This window comes from Chrysochloris asiatica, unplaced genomic scaffold, assembly GCF_000296735.1.
Source record: "Chrysochloris asiatica unplaced genomic scaffold, ChrAsi1.0 scaffold00327, whole genome shotgun sequence".
In the NCBI taxonomy this organism is placed as follows: Eukaryota; Metazoa; Chordata; class Mammalia; order Afrosoricida; family Chrysochloridae; genus Chrysochloris; species Chrysochloris asiatica.
This window is the reverse complement of record NW_006408845.1, coordinates 2,916,237-2,928,343: the sequence shown is the minus strand read 5'-3', so window position 1 is coordinate 2,928,343 and position 12,107 is coordinate 2,916,237.

Below are 12,107 nucleotides of genomic sequence, written 5' to 3'. Positions count from 1 at the left end.
TTTGCTAGAGATTATTTTTACATAGGCATTTACTTTTGTGGTAAATATATCCATGAATGTGGTAAAACATGTTGTTGTTGTTACTAAGTGTTATGGAGTCAGTTTCAACTCATATTAATCCTGTAGAGGATTTCTGAGGCTTTAATTATTTTGTGGGAGCAGAAAGCCTCATCTTTCTCCCATGGGCAGCTGGTGGTATGCACATCATACAATGACTGACCATTTGAGATCAAAAGGACAACAATTTAACTAAAGATAAAATTCAAAGGGTTGGGAAAGAAGTAGGAAAGAAACAAGAAACTCAGGGAGGAAACGGGAAAATTGGTGTTACACTGAAGGAATTATAATCATTGAGATAAAACAAAGTATATCATTTATTGAATGTAAAACTTATGATCTGCTCTGTAAACCTCCATACAATTCATAATAAAAAGGGAAAAAAAAAACCAAAGCAAAAAAAAAATTACAAATCTTCAATGAAGGCAGATATGCACTAAAAGTAGCACTGGTGGTGGTGGTGGTGGGAGTCAGTTCTGACTCAGAGCCACCCAGTATAGGGTTTCTGAGGCTGCAAATCTTTATGGGAACAGCAAGTCCCATCTTTCTCCTGCCAAGCTGCTGGTAGATTTGAACCACTAACTAGTAGCTAGACACATAACCACTATATTACCAGAAGGAAAATGACTCCAGATGGGAGAACTGTCACGTAGAAAGAAATTCAAAGAAGTAGGTAAAAAAGTAGGTCATGAGAAAACTATTTTATTTGTGTGGATAAAAAGCATAACAGTTTCGTAGTTTATATTTTGAATGAAATGTTACGTTGAATGCAAATATATGACAACATTTTACAGAAATTAGAAGGGGGCTAAGTAGAGTTACAGTATTGCTGTATCATAAGGTAAGTTATAAAAAAGGAATGTGTGGAATGCAACAGAGCAGAGATGCATATTGTAATCTGTAGGAAGTCTACTGAAAGCATAATAAAAATGTACATTCACAGAGTAAAAAGGAATGATAAATAAGGAATATTTGATCAATCATAAGGTAGATGGGAAAGGGGCAAAAAAAAGTGAGTTAAGTAAAAAGAAAATATTAGTAAGAAATAGATATGTAAATATTCATATATCACTAATTGTAGTTGATGATTCTTAGTATTTATGGTTGTTGTTGTTGTTGTAAAGTGTCATCAAGTTGGTTCCAACTCATGGTGACCCTGTATAAGGTTTCCAAGGAGTGACTGGTGAGTTTCAACCACGGATCTTGTGGTTAGCAGTCCAAGATTTACCCTACAGCACCATACCAGGACTCTGTTCTTCATGGTTTTTGTTGTTGTAATGTGCCAGTGAGTCAGTTCTGACTCATAGCAAGCTTGTAGAAGGTTTCTGGGGAGTGGCTGCTGGGATTGAACCACTGACCTTGTGGTTCAAACTGACCTTTCAGTCCAGTGCTTCTCCTATAGCACCACACCAGGACTCATGGTAGTCATACTCTATAGAGTTAACATACTTGGCTGTTAATCAAAAGGTTGGAGGTTTGAGTTCACGTAGAAGCACCTCAGAAGAAAGACCTGGTGATCAATTTCCCAAAAATGCTCCCTAGAAAACCCTATGGAACACAGTTGTACACTGACACACGTGGAATCTCTTCAGCAACTGGGACTGAGTATGTTAAACAAAGTCACATGAACACAAAATAACCAAATACTGAATAACTACTCAGAGAGCCTTGATAATGCAGTGGGCTAAGCACTGTGCTGTAAACTTAAAGGTGGGCAGTTCAAGCCCAACGGTCACTGCCCAGGAGAAAGATGAGGCAGTCTGCTTCTGTAAAGTCTCAGGAAACCATATGAAACAGTTCTACTCTGTCCTATAGGGTTACTGTGAGTCAGGTGTAATTGGATGGCAGTTACCGTGATAGATTTTGAATCACTGATGGAGGGGAATAAAGGATTACATTCCTATGAATCACTGGTCTCAATAATTTTGTCAGCCAATTAATGCATGGGGTCCTGATGTAGCACTGTAGGATAAAGCATTGGACTGCTAACTTCAGGGTTGATGGTTCAAACTCATCACTGCTCCTTGGCCAGGACTGCTATGAGTCAGAACTGATTGGACTGCACTTATGAGCTACAACAATTAATGCATAACCTTATTTTATGTGTATTTGTGTTAAAAGACATTCTCATTCAATATATACTGTGAATTTGTTAATATTGAACTCATAGTCACAGTATTGAATAACTCAGATGTGAAGGACACTTATGTAACATGCATGGTTTTCCATAATGCAAATTGTAATATGCTTGTGCTTAAGAATGCTAGACAGCACTCCAGCACACTGCTTGGAAACAATTTTAAAGACCAAATCACCAACAGAAAATAAAAATGTTTTAAATATGGCACCAAATGTGTCATGAAAAGGACAGTTGTGGACAATATGAGAGTTGAAACAAGAAAGCGGAGCATCCCCTTGCTCAGCCTCTGCAAAAAATATGTGTGTTGGCTGACTCCAATTTTTTGTCAGTCTGCACATTGTTGGGGAAGCATAATAAAAGCAAAATCTCTTGCCAACCCAGACAAGCTCTTCACAAAAGAAGAGAAAGAAAAGGTTTAGTATTAAATAAGCATGAAATTAGAATGTGATATGCATCAAAGATATTCTGCTAAAGAGATTGCAAAAACAGAAAATAATTTTATCCTTTTATACAGCTAAACTGATGTAACTAATTTCAAACATGTTCCCAAGTGAATGCTTACTCCTCCATAAGTAAAAGGACTTGTCAGCACCATTTGCCAAAGTATTTCATCCTAAATTCACCTGGTAATAGGCATGTTCTTGTTGTTGTTAAGCACCATTGAGTTGTTTCTAACTCTAAAGGGAAAAAATAAATTTTTCAAATCTTTATGACCATAGGTAGGTTTGCAACTTGGTTTCACCGAAGTGTGGTTTCTATCTTGCCAGGAAACTGAAAAAATGTGAGAGCTATGTCCTTAACTGCAAACCACAAGGTCAGCAGTTCAAACCCAAACTCCTTGGAAATCCTATACATGGTCGCTATGAGTCAGAAGTTACTGACTGGATGGTACTTAAAAACAACAACAATATGTCCTTGACTGATTTACATTTCACATATGGCTTCCAGATACTTGTAAAAACATTTCTGAGTTGAAAAATTGCAAAGAGGTTAACTGAACTTTTAAAAAGATTTACATGCATTTCAAACAGGTAGGAAAAAACAAAAACAAAAAAATTTTCCATAAAAATGGAAGAGGAAATCTCTTCAGCTTTGTTCAAAAGGAAGGATTAAACACTCACTCACCCTTCACACTTTACCCCACCTCCTCCCCCCCACCAACCCTGTCACATTCTAATTGATTTGGGATGATAAATTTTAGAGAGTGGATTATTTTGCAAATACAGGATCCACAAATAATAAGGATCAGTTATATATTTATGTTAAGGAGCTCTGGTAGCATTACCACCACCACTATATATTTATGTTAATGAAAACTAATTCCCCAATTAAATGACAAACATTTATTGACAAAAAATATGTGTTCTGCGTAAGTCAGAATCAAATAAGAAAGACAGATAAAGATACAGTAAAACCCATGATATAGCCAGAAATCAACAGACTGCCTTGTTTTTGTTTTTCCCCAGGTTTCTCAAGTTTTCCACCTTTGACAGGATACAATCTGTTTTAGGGAAGAAAATATCCCACATTTATATATAATTTGTAGAGACCCCTTTATTATGTCTTAGGGCAATGACAAGAAAGACAAAAATAGATTATATGGAAGAGGGGGACCATCAGCATGAGGTCATAACACTGCCCAAAGGATTCACATCCACATGACCCACTTCAAAGGCATAGTTAACAAAAGGATTTTGTCACAAAATCATGATTGGTGGCCAAGCAATTTGTCAGTCACAGGCCAGACTATAGAAGCAAGAAGGAGACTAATACAGATTTGAAAAATTTACAGGATTCCTCTGGTACTTCAATTTCTATTAAGGGGTATACCCAAGCAATTCCCTGAGAGGGTCACTACATCTCCCTGGGCTAGCTAGAGGAATAGTAGCTGCTAGGTGCCATAGAGTTGGTTCTGACTCATAATGACACTATGCAACAGAACGAAACAAGACTCAGTTCTGCGCCATTCTCACGATCATTAGATTTGAGCCCATTACCACAGCCACTGTGTCAATCCATCTCATTGGCTGTCTACCTTTTTCTTTTTCTTTTGTTTACCCTCCATTTTACCAAGCATGATGTTCTTCTCTAGGGACTGATTCCTCATGATAGCATGTCCAAAGACGCAAAATCTCACCCTCCTGACTTCTAAGGAACATTCTGGGTACACTTCTTCCAAGACAGATTAGTAGTAAATTCATTTTCAGATACACTCTGCTGGAGGGTGAAACTTTTCATATTGCTAGTTTATTGTCAGAAAGTATTCAGTGAAACCTGAATTTAAGTTAAGACTGAATACGGATTTATGGCTCCCATGGTAAATTTCAGCCTTCTGCAAAGCTAGTAATCAGAATTTAAACTCTAATACAGAGTCAAGAAATGAAACAGAATGTCAATTCAGTTTCATTTGAGACTTTTACCTTTGAAGTAAACCAAGAAAAAAATAAAACCATGAGATTGGAAAAGAAAAGATAAAACTTTTATTTTCCACAGGTATCATAATTGTTGTCAGGAGACATTGAATTGGTTCTAACTCATAGAGACCCTAAGCATAATATAAAGAAACACTGCTCAGTCATGCCTCATCCTAATAATTGTTATGCTTGAGCTTACTCTTGCTGCCATTTTGTCAGTCCATTTCATTGGGGGTATTTGTCTTTTTTGCTGATTCTACATTTTCCAAGCTTGATGTCCTTCTCCAGGGATTCATCCCCCCTAACAACATGTCCAAAATATGAGAGAGGAAGTCTTGCCATTATCACTACGAAGGAGAATTCTTGCTGTATTTCTAACAAGACAGATGTGTTTGTTTTTCTGATAGTACAGAGTACTTTCAAGATTCTTCACCTATACCCTAATTCAAATGCAACAATTTGTCTATGGCATTTCTTATTCATTATCCAATTTTCACATGCATATAAGGGTATTGAAAATACCACAGCTTAGGTCATGCTTACCTGGTCCTCAAAGTGACCTCTTTGTTTAGCATTTTGGACTTCTTTTGTATCATATTTATATAATACATCTTTTGGTTTCTTGGCAGCTTCTTCCATGAACATTGATTGTGGATCCAACCAAAATAAAGTATTTGACAACTTCAATTCTTCGTCCATTTATTATAAAGTTATTTATTGGAATAGTTGTGAATTTTTAAAATTTTATATTGAAGTACAATCCATATTGAATGCTGTAGCCTTTGATTTTAATCAATAAATATTTCAAGTCTTCCTCAATTCCAGCAAGCAAAGTTGTGTCTTCTACATATCAAAAGTTGTTAATGAATCTTCCTCCAATTCTGATGCCACATTCTTCTGCATATAATACAGCTTCTCAAATTATTTGCTAAGCATACAGATTGATTAAATCTTAGTAAAAGGATACAACCCAGGCATAAAACTTTCCTGATTTTAAACTACTCAGTATCGCTTTATTCTGTTCAAACAGCAGCTTCTTTGTCTATGGACAGGTCCTTCATGAGCTCAATGAAGTGTTCTGGAATTCCCATTCTTTACAATATTATCTATAATGTGTTGTGATTCACACAACCAAATGCCTTTGCATAGTCAATAAAGCACAATTAAGCAACTTTCTAATATTCTTTGCTGTTATCTGAGATCCATCTGGTGTCACCAATTTGACATCATTTCACATCATCATTTGAGTCTGTCTTGAATTTCTGGTAGCTCTCTGTCAACATATTGTAATCGTTTTAAAATTATCTTCAGCAAATTTTTACTTGCATATGATATTAATGATATTTTTCAATAATTTCTGCATTGCATTGAGTCACTTTTCCTTGGAATGGGCACAAAATTGGATTTCTTCTATGTTCCACAGCTGTAGCATTTTGTTGAAAATTCCATTTGTATTCCATCAATTCCCAGAGCCTTGTTTTTGCCAATACCAACAGTGCACCTTGGACTACTTCCTTCAGTATCACTGGCTCTTGATAATATGCTACTTGAAATAGTTGAACATTGACCATTTCATTTTCGTACGGTGACTGTATATTCCTTCCATCTTCTTTTGATGGTTTCTGCATCATTCAGTATTTTGACCATGTTGTTGTTGTTGTTAGGTGCCAAAGTCAATAAAGAAGTAGAGAAAGTCAGGTAAATTATGACCCAAGTTTTATGTAGCTGACAAAATCCTAATGGCATGTGAAAAAAAATTGTATATATGTAAAATTAGATTTCTCAGCTCTGAAACAGATTAATTAAAAAATTCTGATTTACTCAGAAAGATGTCACTTTCCCTAAAAGTTTTTTTTTTTATTTTCCATTTTTTTATGTGTGTGTGATCTAAGATTATAAAATGCTAAAAACACCAATTCAAGTTTAATTCATCTTATAAGTACTGGAGATGAAACAGTGCACAGTAAAAATCCTTTTGAAAAGCAAATAATTTATACTGAAGGCAAAATTTGGTACTGCTGCTTGAGATTGTAAAGATAAACAATCTCCCCATTATTTAATCCCTGAAATACAGCTTTAATTGTTAAAACATTACTCCCTCCCCCTCTAAGACTGTAACTCAAAGGGAACATATGAGCAGGCATGTAAGCTTGCTGGCAACCACTTCGGTCTACTGGTGAGTGGAAGAGGGGGAAAGGTGGCAATGAAGAAATGGGCTGAGTTCAACCACATCCCTGCTCACCTGGAGATGAGAGAGAGAAGAGGAAGGGCTGGTTGGTCCAAAGTGTGGTGAGACCTGGGGACACCTGAGCCTATTGACAAGGACATAGATACAGAAGGCTAGAGCTGAGAGTGAACCATCCAGCTGATACGAAGTGAAAACCCAACCTTGCAGGTTAATACGCATTTGACCTAACCTTGATGACTAGATAATTAGAACTCGACTAGAAGAAGATTAAACAAAAACAAAAGTCTGATAAAGGAAACAAGGGTAAATTGCTATAATTTGATGAACTTGACTTATACTCATGGATGTAGTAGCTCCAAATACCAACAGAGACGGAAGGAGTCTTCACATCAAACATCAATGCTATCCCTTCTGTATACAGGGTAGTTAAGAACAGACAACTTAGACACTGGTTACCTAAAATGATGGGGCAATAAAGACACAAAGTTTTCAAGAGGGAGTTTAGTTTAAGAGTATGCAGGGAAAGATAGAGTCCCCACTAAATAGTTTTCATCTTGTCTAGATGGGTCTGGTAAAAAGAGATGAGGATAAGATTCTTATGATTCAATAGTGAGTAATTGTTATCATGACCAATTGCGACTGTCATAATTGTAAAGGTAGAAGTTTTTTTTTTGTTTTTTTTGTTTTTTTAACAAAAACGGGGGAGTAGTTAATTTTACAATCCAGAAACAGAGGATCCTAGGACCATCAAGGGAGAAGAGCACAAGCAGAATGCAGGAGTCTATCCAGAGAAGCTATGACACCAGAGATGGAGGCAGAGATGGGGACATGGAGAGAGGAAGCAGCTGAGGACTCTAGCTTCATGGAAAGAAAGGGACTGACAGCTGGTAGTCAGGAGGGAGATTCGCAGAATGTGCCCTTTGGTGGTATAAATTATTATATATGCTTGAGTGTTTAAAAAAAAAAAAAGACATAAAATGAATAGAGAGAAATACATGGAGGGGATTATAAACATTGTAATGAAACAAAGTCCATGATTTGTTGAATGTAAAACTGATGATCTGCCCTGTAAACTTTCACTCAATTTACAATAAAAGCGTAATAAAAAAAAACAACAAAACACTACCCCCAAAATAGTTACACTGCTTAATTAGATCTTCCTGTGAATGTCTGTATATTTGTATTCATAAAGGCATTAGCCCATCAGAGTAAACTAACTTAATGCTGTGCAAAACCTGCTAAAAGGCAATGTGAAACAGTCACTTTAAAAATTAATTTAAAATAATTTCTGAATGTGCCATGGGAAAACAAAAATCATTAAGCAGCATTATTAATATTCACAACAGCTGTTACACAATCATGCATCAAGTCCCAGTGTTCAAACTTACTCTCTAGTCTAGTATCTTAAAATACTCTATTAGTGTGTAGTTCATCATACACCGAAGGACTGCAAATAGCTTTAATTTAAAATTCATATTAGTTTATTAGGTATTTCATAGAGGAGTGTTTGCTCAATATATGTTTGAATTTAACTAGTTTTGAGTCACTATAGAGAAACATCCCCAAAAGCCTGATGCTACTCCCAAACATAATCCAGTAAACAAAGACAACTTTTTTGCTCTGGTTTGGATTGACAAAGGTCCTTCCAAATATGTGTTGTAAATGCTTATCCCTACACCTGTGGTTGTAATACCGTTTGAGAATGGGTTTTCTTTCTCAGATTAATGAGGCAGTATTAATGTAGGGTGTGTTTTAAGTCAATCTTTTCTGTGATAGAAAAGAACCTGCTAAGCAAGCACAAAGGGGCTGCATGCCACATGATCACCAAGGAGCCTAGACATAAAGCTGAAAGAGACAAGGACCTTTCTCCAGAACAGACAGAAAGAGACACAGAACCATTTCCCAGATACAGCTCCCTAAATCTGAACTTCTAGTCTCCCAACTTTGAGAGAGTGGCATCACTAGGGTTGGTGTCATTCAATGGGGTAATTCATGGTGTCTATCTACTCCCACCCACGTACCTCTTCATACTAGATCATACAGAATATTTTGTAATGTTCTTCTTGTTACTTAATGCTACTCAAAAATTGTACTTCTCATTTATTTATATGTCAATAAATGTAACAGCAATAGTAGTGACATAAACAACAAGGGCAAAATTAAAGTTATACCTTTACATGACAATATTATCAGCACAGTCTAAATGTATTTACATTTATGTAGTTTCATGTGGTTTATCACCACTCATCCTACAGTTTGTCCTACTGGGATTGTTTGCATGTTGCTGTGATGCTGGAACCTGTATCCCCAGTATTTCAAATACCAGCAGGGACACCCATTGTGGACAGGTTTCAGTTTAGCTTTCAGACTAAGACAGACTAGGAATAGGGTGAGGTAGACTACTGAATATTTAGCCACTGAAAACCTTATGAATAGCAGTGGAACACTGTCAGTCAGAATATTTAATATTGAAACACTGTAAGTAGCAACATAACTTTTTCAGATTATAGTGCCGGAAGATAAGACACTCAGGTTGTGTAAGAACTCCTCAAAGTAGAGTTGACTGTGATGACATGAATGGAGTAAAGACTTGAGGACCTATATTTGCTGATAGGGCACAATACAAAATGAGGAGACACAGCTAAAAACATCAAATAATAATCAGAACATGGAATGCATAAAGTACAAATTGAGGAAAATTAGAAGTTGTCAAAATGAAACAGAATGCATAAAGATTAAGACCCTAGGCATTGGTGAGCAGAAACAGACTGGTTTGGCCACTGTGAATGTAACCATCATAAGGTTAATATGTTGGGAATGATAAATTGCATCATACTAATCATCAAAAAGAATATTTCCCACATCTATCTTGAAGTACCATGCTGTTTGTGATAGGATAATATTCATATACCTACAAGGAAGACCTGACTCCTGGTATGGCATTATAGGATAAACACTGGACTTCAAACCAAAAGGTTGAACATTCAAATAATAGAAATGCCCTGGCTAAAAAGACATCTGAAAGTAGCAGATATTGAAGTGGAAGAACACAAAGATTGTGTTCCACTGTCTGCTTCTCAGAACCCCACACAGAGTTGCTATGAGTCAGAGATGACTCAAGACAACAACAACAACAACAAGGAAGACCAGTTAATACCACCATTATTAAAATTTATGCACCAACCACTAAAGCCAATGATGATAAATTTGAAGAATTCTACAACCTTTTCAATATAAAATTGATAAAATATACAATAAAAATTTATTGATAATTATTGGTGACTGAAATTCAAAGATTGAAAACAAATAGGCAGGATCAATAGTTGGAAAATATGGCTGTAGAGACAGAAATGATGCTGGAGATCTAATGAAAGAACTGCAAGACAAATAACATATTTATTGCAAATACCTTTTTCAAAAGGTGACTATATATATGGACTTAAGGTCAGTAGTTTGAAACTACCAGCTGTTCTGTGGGAGAAAGATGAGTCCTTTCTGTTCCCGTAAAGATGTACAGTCTCATACATCCTGTAAAGGGTTGATATGAGTCGGAACCAACTCCACGAGACATAACCACCACCACTGTATATGTGGCTCTCACCAGATGGAATATGCAGGAATCAAATTGACTACATCTGAGACAGTGAAAAAGCTCATCATCAACCAAGACAAGGCTAGGGACAGACGGCAGAACAGACCATCAATTGCTTAAATGCAAGTTTAGGCTGAAGCTGAAGAAATTTTTTTAAAGTCCATGAGAGCCAAATATTACCTTGAACATTCCCCACCTTAATTTGGTGATCATCTCAAGAACAGATTTGTTGCTTTAGACACTAATGACCAGAGACAAGAAGAGTTGTTGGATGACTTCAAGTACATCCTACAGGAAGAAAGCACAAGGTCATTAAGAAGGCAAGAAAGAAGGAAAAGCCCAAAATGATTGTCAAAAGAGAGTTTGAAATTTGCTCTCCAGCATACATATGCCAAAGGAAATGGGAAAAATGATGAGATAAGCAGCTAAACAAAAAATTACAAAGGGCAAGTTGAGAAGATAGTCAAGTATCATAATGAAATATTAAAATATATGGATTTGGAAAGCCAAAAGAGAAGAATATGCTCAGCATTTCTTAGGGTGAAAGAACTGAAAAAAATTCAAGCCTTGCTTTGCAATATTGACATAGTCTATGGGCAGAATATTGAATAATACAGAAAGCATCAAAAGAAGATAGAAGGAGATGAGAGGCACATCCCAGACCAGGCAACTCAGGTAGGGCAGGCTCCAGGGAAAAGGGGCAGAATCGCACATAGGAAACCTCTGTCTAGCAGACAGACAGCCTTTGAGGAAACATAAGATCTTATATTTCAACATTCTGAACTCGTTTTTTTGAAAGATCAAATCACTGAGGAATTACAGACATTTTGAGCTTTTGCCTGCCTGCACGCAGCTCCTGCTCCCTGCATCCACGCCAGCGAGTGCCTCTGCCCTCTGCAGACGTTGGAGTGCAGGGCTACAGAAACCCCTTTTAGAAGGCTGCATTTCAGAGAAAAGGAAGCATAAACTGGCAAAGCCGAGCAAATAGGGATATCGGCGCGGATATCAGGAAATTCACGCTACCCACGATACAGAGAGACTGAGAGAGGCATTTTACGTCATCAGATACACACCCACTGAGGCCAACGCCTACCCCAAGGCCCAACCTGCCCACAGTCTGGTCACAAAGGCTCAGGCCCAAGCAAGGCCCAAATCGCCTACCCGCCGTGAGGCCCAGGCAGCCCATAACCCGGTCGCCGCCGAGGTCCAGGGCCCTCAAGGCCCAACCAGCCACGTACCCCGGTCCCTGAGGCCCAGGGCCCCTGAGGCACAACCAGCCCCCAGCCCAGTCCCTGAGTCACAAGACCTCCGAGGCCCAAGCCGCCCAACCCAACAGCCGAGGCGCAAGCCGCCCGATGACCAGCTGCTGATACCCAGGCCCCCTGAGACCCAAACCGCCAGCCCGAGGCCAAAACCAACTGCCCGAGAACCAACCCTCCTGCAGCCAGGTTGGTTCTCGGGCACCCGCCCGAGGCCCAAACGGCCCGCTGCGGAGGCCCAGGGCCAACTGAGGACCAAAAAACTTACTCTGAGTTAAGAAATAAGAAGAGGGAAAAGGGAAGAACACATCCTGATCACATCTTCCTGGAGGTAATCAGAGAACATAAAAAAATACCAAAATACATACTTAATTAATTATTAGGGCCACATATAAACATTAAACATGTCCAAGAAGCAAAAGCAGATGACCATATCAGCACATGTCCAGAAAAAAGA